The sequence below is a fragment of the Mustela erminea genome, chromosome 4 (genome assembly GCF_009829155.1).
Source record: "Mustela erminea isolate mMusErm1 chromosome 4, mMusErm1.Pri, whole genome shotgun sequence".
Classification (NCBI taxonomy): domain Eukaryota; kingdom Metazoa; phylum Chordata; class Mammalia; order Carnivora; family Mustelidae; genus Mustela; species Mustela erminea.
Window position 1 is genome coordinate 108,260,471 of NC_045617.1, and position 10,058 is coordinate 108,270,528.

The following is a 10,058-nucleotide window of genomic DNA, read 5'->3' on the forward strand; positions in this document are numbered from 1 at the left end:
GACTGCATTAGGAAAGGAAGATAGGGAGGGAAGAAGGGAGCAAAGGCAGGGAGGCAGGAAGGGTAAATATTGAACACATTTAAAAAGTATTTGAATTAACTATTGATTTTTTAAAATTTACCTCTGCTAGTCTAAAGTTTGTGTTTTTTTTTTTCTGTCTCACTATATTTGGCTAACCCTTATGACTGAGGTTATTGAATATCTTAAATTGTAACCACCTATTTCTTGAAGACTTACCCTGTTTTTGAGCAAACTTAAGACAATTGTGAAAAATGGTATTCTGATACATGAGGAGTGACAAGAAATATTCATGTAAATTGCTATAAGTATTTCTGCATCCAAATCAAATGAGCTACTTCCAAGTCCTGATTTTTATGTTAATAGTCTATAGCATCCAACCCTAAAAATATATATAAAGACAAATCTAGTAAAATATACATGAGGTATGCTAAATTAATTGCGCTGTTCTCCAAAATGCCATAATGTAGAAGCAAACATCAAATATGATCAAATCACCAAAGATTGTTTTATCCATTAGATTAAATAGTAAAGGGAAATCAGTTACTTGTTTCCACGAGAGGTTTTCCTCCATCTATAAAGTCCTCATTCTGCTCTCTGCATATACCAGGTGTTTTGTGGAAGTTTTTCAGTGTTAATGATTTAATAGGTCGCCTTTTCTCCTTCCAGATGCTTTTACATGATTAGCAGTCATAAAGTGTTGTTTTGGTTCTCCCCAAATTTACATTTCTTCCATAAAGTGCATATTTTGGGACACCGAGTTTCACACAAATGCATTCCAATTCTATTTTGAAGACAAACCTCTCACATCATTGTTTTTGTTACCCTCATTTTAAGATACACAATTTTAACAGGTATGTCAACATAGAAAAGAAATAGAATTATGCAAACAACTTGGGAGTCAGATGGTATTTATTTAAAAAATGTATGTTGAGATTCTGAATGTCATATTTGACTACTTAAATCTCTAAGTACCCCCCCATCCTAGGATAAATTGTTCAATTTGTACTTTCACATTGCCTGCATAGTTATAACCCAAGGATCTAGAAAATAGCTTGCAATATTGCAATTTTCCCCCTGATTTCTCTAACCTGATTTTAAGGATTACAAAGTTCTTTGTTAACTTCTTTAACTCTTACATTCATTAGGTTATTACTGGTGCTACTCAGAGATGCTTGTGCATTCAAGCTGGTTTAAATTAAACCCTAATGGACGCCTGGGTGGCTCAGTGGGTTAAGCACTGCCTTCGGCTCAGGTCATGATCTCAGGGTCCTGGGATCGAGTCCCGCATCGGGCTCTCTGCTCGGCAGGGAGCCTGCTTCCTTCTCTCTCTCTCTCTGCCTGCCTCTCAGTGTACTTGTAATTTCTCTCTGTCAAATAAATAAATAAAATCTTTAAAAAAAAAATTAAACCCTAAGAACTTAATGATGAGACAGTGGAATCAAGGTCATTCTCTATTTACTCAATAGTATGTCTCTCTCAATGGTACAAAATGAGTTTTGTAAGGCAGGCTTGGAAGTATCCTTCAGGGAAACATTTTTAAAATTGTAGATAATACATAGAGTAGTCCTACCTCCTTGTTACCATTTGGAATGCAGAACTTGATTAATGGGGGGAAAAGACACATGAGGATGAAAAAGTGGAGAGTATATGGAAAAGAAAAATTAGAAAAAGAGACAGATGAAGGAGATCAATAAGTGTAATAGAGTCATGTGATTGATTTCCCATAAAGTTTCTTGCTCTATTTCCCATAAAATTTCTGTAGTGTTTATAGCACACACAAAAACAAACTGCATTCTAATTGTCAAAAAAAAAAAATGGAAATTATAAGTTGTATTAAGGTCCTCTAAGGGAAACAGAACCAGTAATATGAATGCTGTACATAGAGATAGATATATTCATACAAAGACAGCAAGACAGAATAAGTGGTAAGAGAGATATAGAACTTTATTATGAGGGACTGGTGTATGTGATTATGGAGGCTGATAAGTCCCAGTATCCACTTTCTGCAATCTAGAAACCCAGGAAAACCATGGTGTAATTCCAGTTCAAACCAGAAAGCTGGAGAACCAGAGAAGCCAATGGTATCTGCCCAATCTAAATCTGAAGGCCTGAATCCAGGAGCACCAATATCTAAAAGGAGAAGAAGATGGATGTCCTTGCTCAAGCAGAGAGCACATTTGCCCTTCATCTGCCTTTTTGATCTATTCAAATCCTCAGCAGCTTGGGTGATGCCTACAAGTATCCATGAGGGTGTTGTTTCAACAGTGTATGGATTCAAATTCTAATCTCTTCTGGACCTCATGGATCAGACACATCCAGAATTCATGTTTTACCAACTATCTGTGTATCTCTTAGTCCAGTCAAGTTGAAACACATAAGATAACTGACTCAGCAGCAGTCCAAATTAATATGGTGTGATGTTTATTGACACCTTATATAATCTTTTCAAATTGTTCAATACAAACAAAACAGGTGCTGAAAAAGCCTGAAACACAAAAATCAGAGAAAAGAAAGGACTAAAAAAGTCAAATTGAGGCAAAGCAGATATCTGGAAATAGTTGTTGTGGAAAGTAGAAACAATTTATATATACATATAACATATATGTATAAATTTATAATATATGGATAAAGAGTAATATTTAACATTTAACTAAACATTTAACTAAAATTTATGGCGTAACAACATTGTAAGACCAATTGAGGAAGACAAACTAAATGTCAGCTTTCATGAGGCTTACTGTTTAGGACTTCGGTAAGCCCTAGGAAAATAAGATATAACCACAAGAAACACAGGTACATCTATAATAAAGATATGTTAAGTTAAAAAGATGGAAATGAAATATCTGGTTTAGTGAGAAAAAGAGTAAAATGAGATGTGACATCAACAAGATGTTAGGATAGGAGGTTCTAGCCCTCATACTCCTTCGTAAAACACCAATTTAAACAGCAGCCTATGGACAAGAAGATCTTTATGGAAATTTGGAGGTTCCACTACACTAGTGGAGCAAAATTTCTAAAAAGAGATACATTGAAGACTACAAGAAGTTGTTTCACTTTACCTCTTGGTCTGATTTCTCCCAGGAGGGAAAGTGAGAGTGAAGTGCTTGCCCAGCTTCCTAGCGCTGTGGGATGTTGCTCAGAAAGTCCATTTCTGTTACACCCAATCCATGACACTGAGAGAATCAGTGCAGTTGAATAGTCTGGCGACAGCTAGGAGAAGAGAACAGTGGCCAGCATTCATAGCAAGCAGTGTGTGGATTTCAACGAACAGCTGCACATCCTATCAGCCAACTTACAGACTCCACCAAGAACCTCATGCACAAAATTTATAAGGCAGCCTCACCTGGAGACCCCCATGGCCAGCTTATAAACACTCAGGCACTCTATACCTAGTTTCCCTTGTGGAGGTACCCCATAATGTATGCCTCATGAGCATGAGCAAAAGCCTCCACAGATGGCATATGTGAGGATCAAGTCAGCAATGTCAAACTGACTGCTAGTATCTGTGTGCTATCTGAAGGTCCTCTGATAGCACACAGATATTAGCAGTCAGTTTGACTTTGCTGGATTGGGAGAAGATGCATAACCTTGAACACTTCAGGGCACAGACTGCGGAAAAATAAACTACAGGCTTCTCATGGACTAAGTCTGACTTTGTGAAATTGAGAGATGGGCACACAATTCTAAGACTTCCTCCCAATACAAAAATAAGAACAGTATAGCGGGTACACTTATAGAAAAGGTCTGAGAGACCAATAATAATATTTATTAGTTAAGGGAGTTACCAAATACTCCTGAACTTTTGTAGCTGATACCCTGCTAAGCGTATACATTACCTAGTCTTATCAATAAACTTGTGCAAAAGATATGATCTACCTCATCTTATAGATGAGCAAAATGAAGCTCATAAAAGTGACATTACCAGACAATGGTCACACACCTAAAAAAAGAAAGCAAAGAGACTTGAAGACAAAACATGAGAATTCAAAACCTTTATTTTCAAATTCAGTACCATATAGCTTCAGATAATAGTAAATCTACATTTGATGAGGGTAGCAGAAAAAAATAAATAAACAATTCTGATTAGAAGTGTGTATTGGAGTCTTCTAGAATGGAGTAGGTTGGAATTTGTCATTCAGGTAATGGGAAGTCACTGGAGTCTTTAAAACAAGCAGACATAATCAAATATTTTCCTTTAATAAAGATTATATCATGTCATCATATTTTATCATATACTTAGAATCTATTATGGGTATAAGTCATAAAAGTGAAAGAAACGACAAAGAAGAGTGTTGATAGTAGCAACTGAGGGAGAGGAGAAAAAAGTATTGAACCCAGAGCCCTGGCATGAGCAGGGCAAAAGGAGTGGGGGATGCCTGCTATCCAGGAGATAACTTTTCTTTCAGGTAAAAAACTATATATTATAGACTCCTCTCACTGACAATTAAAAAACTAGTTTATCCTGACCTTTGGTATAGTTGTAAACTACTATTCCTAAGTTCAAAATTGACAGGATTTAGGTCAGGGGGAAAAAAAAGAAAAGAAAAGAAAAGAAAAGGAAAGGAAAGAAAAGAAAAGAAAAGAAAAGAAAAGAAAAGAAAAGAAAAGAAAAGAAAAGAAAAGAAAAGAAAAAAATTGCCTGTGAATTTATCTGTATCTTTTTTTTCCCTTTATATCTGTAGCAAGAATTACTACCAAACTCTACTCATTGGGCCAGAGACCCTTGTGGTGTTAGTGAAAGACTTGCCTTCCATATAGCACACTTCTTACACTTGTGAGTTAATTGGCCAGTTTCTATATCCTTTTTTTTTTTTAATAAAACTATCACCTAACTAATATTTTCTGTGACAATTGAACTTAACTCTCTTAAATCCAAGGAGCTAGGGGGAGAAGCAATATTATATTATGTTTAAGTTTCAGTTAAACATAATATAATTTCAGTTTCCTGGTTGCCTGGTTGCAATCTCCATTGAACCACTTACTAACCGTATTGCCTTGAGAAGGTTACTGGCTATCTCTAACTTCAGTGAAACTACAAATCGTGTTGTGAAAATTAAATGAAGTAGTGTGGAAAAAGCAATAAGCTTATTGTTGGCACAGAGTCAGAGCCTAAAAATGTTGGAGATACTCTTTTTCAATATATATGTACATGCAACCCATTTTTTTTTAGATTAAAATATATTGACTTTCAATGTATCAACAACAAAAAATGATGTATTGATTCATTCAACAAATATTTATCAAGTGTCTATATACATAGTGGTCACTAGTAACAGAGAATTTTTTTTAAAGACAAAAAATTATGTTTTTATTTCTTGAGTATTTAAAAATTAGTCACTGGGAAGGACTTCCAGAATGGCACTATAAATACCTCTGAAATTCTATTCCTCTTTAAAAGCAATGATAATACAGACAAAAACTGCCAAAATATACTTTCAATACTCTGGAAATTAACCAAAGGTTTGTAAATAATATGAGAAGGAGTAATAATATGGGGAGCTGTTTTAAAGAAAAACAGCTACGAAAAGAAGAGTGAGTATTACATTTTAAGTTGTCCTGTTTCTATCCTCCCATTCCAACATCATGGTAGTCTCAAAACACACACACACACACACACGTAAAATATGTAAAATAAAAGAACCTGACAATTACAACACCTGTGAAACCCAGCAGCTGACCACCATTGGAGGATGCAGAACAGGTTTGCAGCTCTAACAAAAGCCCCAGTCTTCCCCAGTTGTCAGTATTTGAACTGTATGGCTGCTCTTCGGAAATCCCATTTACTAGACTTGTCTTAGTTGATCTGACTCAGATTTTGTTCAGTGTGAATAGTCTTATCCTTGGTTATGTCTTGAAAATAATCATTGGCAGTTGCCTAACATCACAGGTGACTGAGGAGGCAATAACAGGACAAACAACTGGAGAAAGAGATGTCCATATGGGACTTTGAAATCAGAGATATATTCCTGGAAATCTAGAAGGCTTTATGCACATGGATGGTGGTGGTCATACCCAGGTATGACCTGAAAAGGCCCTTGTCTTTCCATCTCTTGCTGACCTTGAAGGTTTGCATAAGCAGGTGGTGAACAACAGGCAAAGATGGGAACTACCTGACAGAATCTTGAAGATAGGATCCCAAACACACATGGAGTCCCTAAGAAAAAATCAGAAGATTAAATTCTGGTATTTAAGGAATTTATGGAAAACTGTCCAATCATTAACAATTAAACTAACTTAGCAGAGATTTCTATGACATACAAATCTTTCCATAATGTAGGAAAGTTGTCAACAGCAAACATGAAAACAACAAATAGCAACAAGCAGAAATCTTGGAGAAGGAAGTGGAGAATAGGATTTCAAGAGGTGCTAGATTTTATTTAAAATGTGTAGGTTCCAAGGAAAACATTAAAATCACTCAAAAGGTAGGAAATCATGGTGCATACATGGAAAAAATGTCAATAAAAACTGTTCGTGAGATGCCCAGATGTTGGACTTACTAGAAAAATACACTAAAATCAGAATTAGTTTATTGAAAATAGAAATAAAATTAAGAAAACTTTAACTATTTTTTTAAAAGAATAGACTCAAATCACTAAAATTAGTAGTAAATAAAACAGGGTAAATTACTTCCAACTCTAGGAAATGAAAAGAATCATAAGAAAATGTAAACAACGTGTGTAATAAATTAGATAATGTAGTTTAATTTGAAAAATTTCTTTGAAGGCAAAAATTACCACTACTGATTCAAGAAAAAATAGAAAATCTGACTAGACCTATAAAATTTTGAATTAATAATAAAAATCTTCCAAAAAAGAAAACCTAGTTCCAGATAACTTTATTGGTGAATTCTACCAATTGTTTAAGAGAAAATATTAACAACTTCATAAACTTCTAAAAATGGATGAGGAGAGAAAATTTCCCAAAACATTATGTGTAACCATTATTACACTGGTAATAATCAAATATATCCTAAGAAAACTGCAGACCAATATACCTATGAATCCAGATGAAAAAAATCCTAAGCACATCTGTGAACTAATACTGAAAGATCACCAACATAAAATATGAAGAACGCAAGCATCAAGGGTCACTACAGTGTCTACTGTATTCCATCTCTTTTGTAATAAGAGGTGAAATGAGGAAAACAAAAAAGAAAAAGACAACTAACATCATACTTATGCTTAATAGTGAGAAATTTAGGATTCTACCCCTAATTTCAGGAAAAATACTTTTGTGTCTGTTCTCATCTCCCGTTTTTTATCTAAAGACTGTATTTATTTATTTGAGAGAGACAGGAAAAAACATGTAGGGGCAGGGAGGGAAAAGCAGACTCCCAGCTGAGTGGGAGACTGGACTCTGGGATCCATCCCAGGATCTTAGGACCATGACATGTCAGGAATGGCCAGAAACCCCTATACCAGCTGATGAAAGATTACTCCAGACCTCACTGTGAAAGAGAGGAGAAGGCCAGGGGGTCAACAGTCAGAGGCAGAGACTCTTTGTTTTGCTCCTGCTTTTATTGGTCCTTCAGGATTATCACAAATCCGTATCCCTGTTTCTCAAGCATGTTATTTGTGACAAGGGGTATCACTGAAATTAGGAGGATCTGTTTACAGGAAAGATATGATATGCTAATCTGTGTGTTCTATTGAAGATAGTCTAAGGGACAATGTATACATCTCTTGGATCACAGGATGGCTGTTGGGGTTAAGAAAGCCTCAGGGAAGGTAATTCCTTGTGGCATTCCAAGGGCAGAGCTGAAACTCAGGGTGAGGCATTCCAAAGGTCCATGTCCTTCTTTGAAACCTTCCTTAGCCTTCAGCGGCTTCCATATTACATTTTAGTAAGGCAAATATTATGGCTACATTTATGCTCATTAACCCCAATAATGACCTGACCAAAGGCAGACACCTGATCAACTCAGCCACCCAGGTGACTCCTGTCACCTTAATTACATATTGTTCTTGATGTTCTAGTCAGAGATATTACTAAATAAAAACAAATAAAAGGTGTCTTGATTGGAAAAGAAGAAATAAAACAATATTTGCAGATGATATGGTCCTTTATACAGAAATTTCTAAGGATTCACAAAAACTTTTGAATTTGTCAAACAGTTCAGCAGGGCTATAGTATATAAGATCAACACACAAAAAATGAACTGTATATTTTTTTTTCTTTTATAGATATTTTTTTCTTTGAGAAAGAGAGAACAGCAGGGAGGGGTAGAAGAGGGAGAATCCTTAAGCAGTTTATGCATCCAGCATGGAACCCAACACAGGTCTTGATCATGACTTGAGCTGAAATCAAGAGTCAGACATTTAACCCACTGAGCTACCCAGGTACCCAAGAAAAATCAATTGTATGTCCATGCATTAGGAAAAAAGAATTCCAAAAATCAAATGAGGAAAATAATTATGCTTAAAATTTAACATTATAAAGAACTGAAGGCGGAAAACAAAGTACAAGACTGTACATTGAGAACTACAAAACACCGTTGAAGCAGATTAAAGAAGGCCTAAGTAAATGTGTCCCATGTTTACAGCCTGGAAGACTTAATAGTGTCAAGATGGCAATACTCTCCAAGGTGATCTAATATTCAAAGTAATCCCTTTATAATTCCAAGAGGTTTTTTACATAAAATGATAAGCTGATCCTAACATTTATATAGAAATGCAAGAGATTCAGAATACTCAGAACATTACAGAAAAAAAATAAATTTGAAAATTAGAATTTTGAAAAAAAAATTAGAATTTTGAAAAATGAAGTCTCATATTTCTTCAAATAGATTTAAAGCTACAATAATCATGACAGTGTGGTGCTGACATAATAATATATAAAACAGTGATAAATTTGAGAGTTCAGAAATAAATCTACACACACATGGGCTATTGATATTTGACAAGGATGTCAAGAAAATTGAATAGAAGATAAAATGATTTTTTAAAATAATGGGACAACTGGATACCCATGTGCAAAAGAGTGAATTTATAACCATATTTTAAATAATACACAAAAATTAAAGTAGATTATAGATATAAATTTAAGAAAGAAAACTAAAATTTTTAGAAAAAAATTTAGGGATAAACCATGTGAATTTGATATAAACAAAAAAGATAATATACATTAAATATCATCACATTTAAAAAAAAAATTTCAATAGACACCATCAAAAAGGTGAAATTACAACTCACAGACTGGAAGAAAATATTTGCAGATCATATATCTGATAAGGGACAGATATCTGGAACATATGAATTACTCTTCTTCTTTTTTTTTTTTTTTCAGTTTGTGTAAGGACCTAAGTTTCTTAACATATAATGTATTATTAGCCCCAGGGGTAGAGGTCTGTGAATCATAAGGCTTACACACTTCACAACACTCACCATAGTACATACCCTCCCCAATGTCCACAACCCAATCACCCTCTCCTTACTCCCCTCCCCCTGGAAACCTGTAGTTTGTTTTGTGAGATTAAGTCTCCTATGGTTTGTCTCCCTCCCAATCCCATCTTGTTTCATTTTTTCCTTTCCTACTCCCCAAACGCCGCATGTTGCCTCTCAAATTCCACATTAGAGGGAGATCATATGCTAATTGTATTTCTCTGATTGACTTATTTTGCTCAGCATAATACCCTCTATTTCTTCGATCCACGTCATTGAAAATGGCAACATTTTATTTCTTTTGATGGCTGCATTATATATATATATATAGATATATAGATATATATATATATCTATATATCTATATATCACTTCTTCTTTATCCATTCATCTGTTCATTCCTCTGTTGATGGACATGTAGGTTCTTTCCATAGTTTGGTTATTGTGGACATTGCTGCTATAAACATTCGGGTGCACTTGCCCCTTCAGATCACTACGTTTGTATCTTTAGGGTAAATACCCAGTAGAGCAATTGCTGGGTCATAGGGTAGCTATATTTTCAACATTTTGAGAAACCTCCATGCTGTTTTCCAGAGTGGTTGTACCAGCTTGCATTCCCACCAACAATGTAGGAGGGTTCACCTTTCTCCACATCCT

At 35.0% G+C, this 10,058-nt stretch overlaps 1 pseudogene; it reads right to left on the minus strand.

Moving 5' to 3' along the window:
- Window positions 1-4,695: 4,695 nt before the first annotated feature.
- On the minus strand, window positions 4,696-4,842 carry LOC116589607 (annotated as a pseudogene).
- Window positions 4,843-10,058: the final 5,216 nt, after the last annotated feature.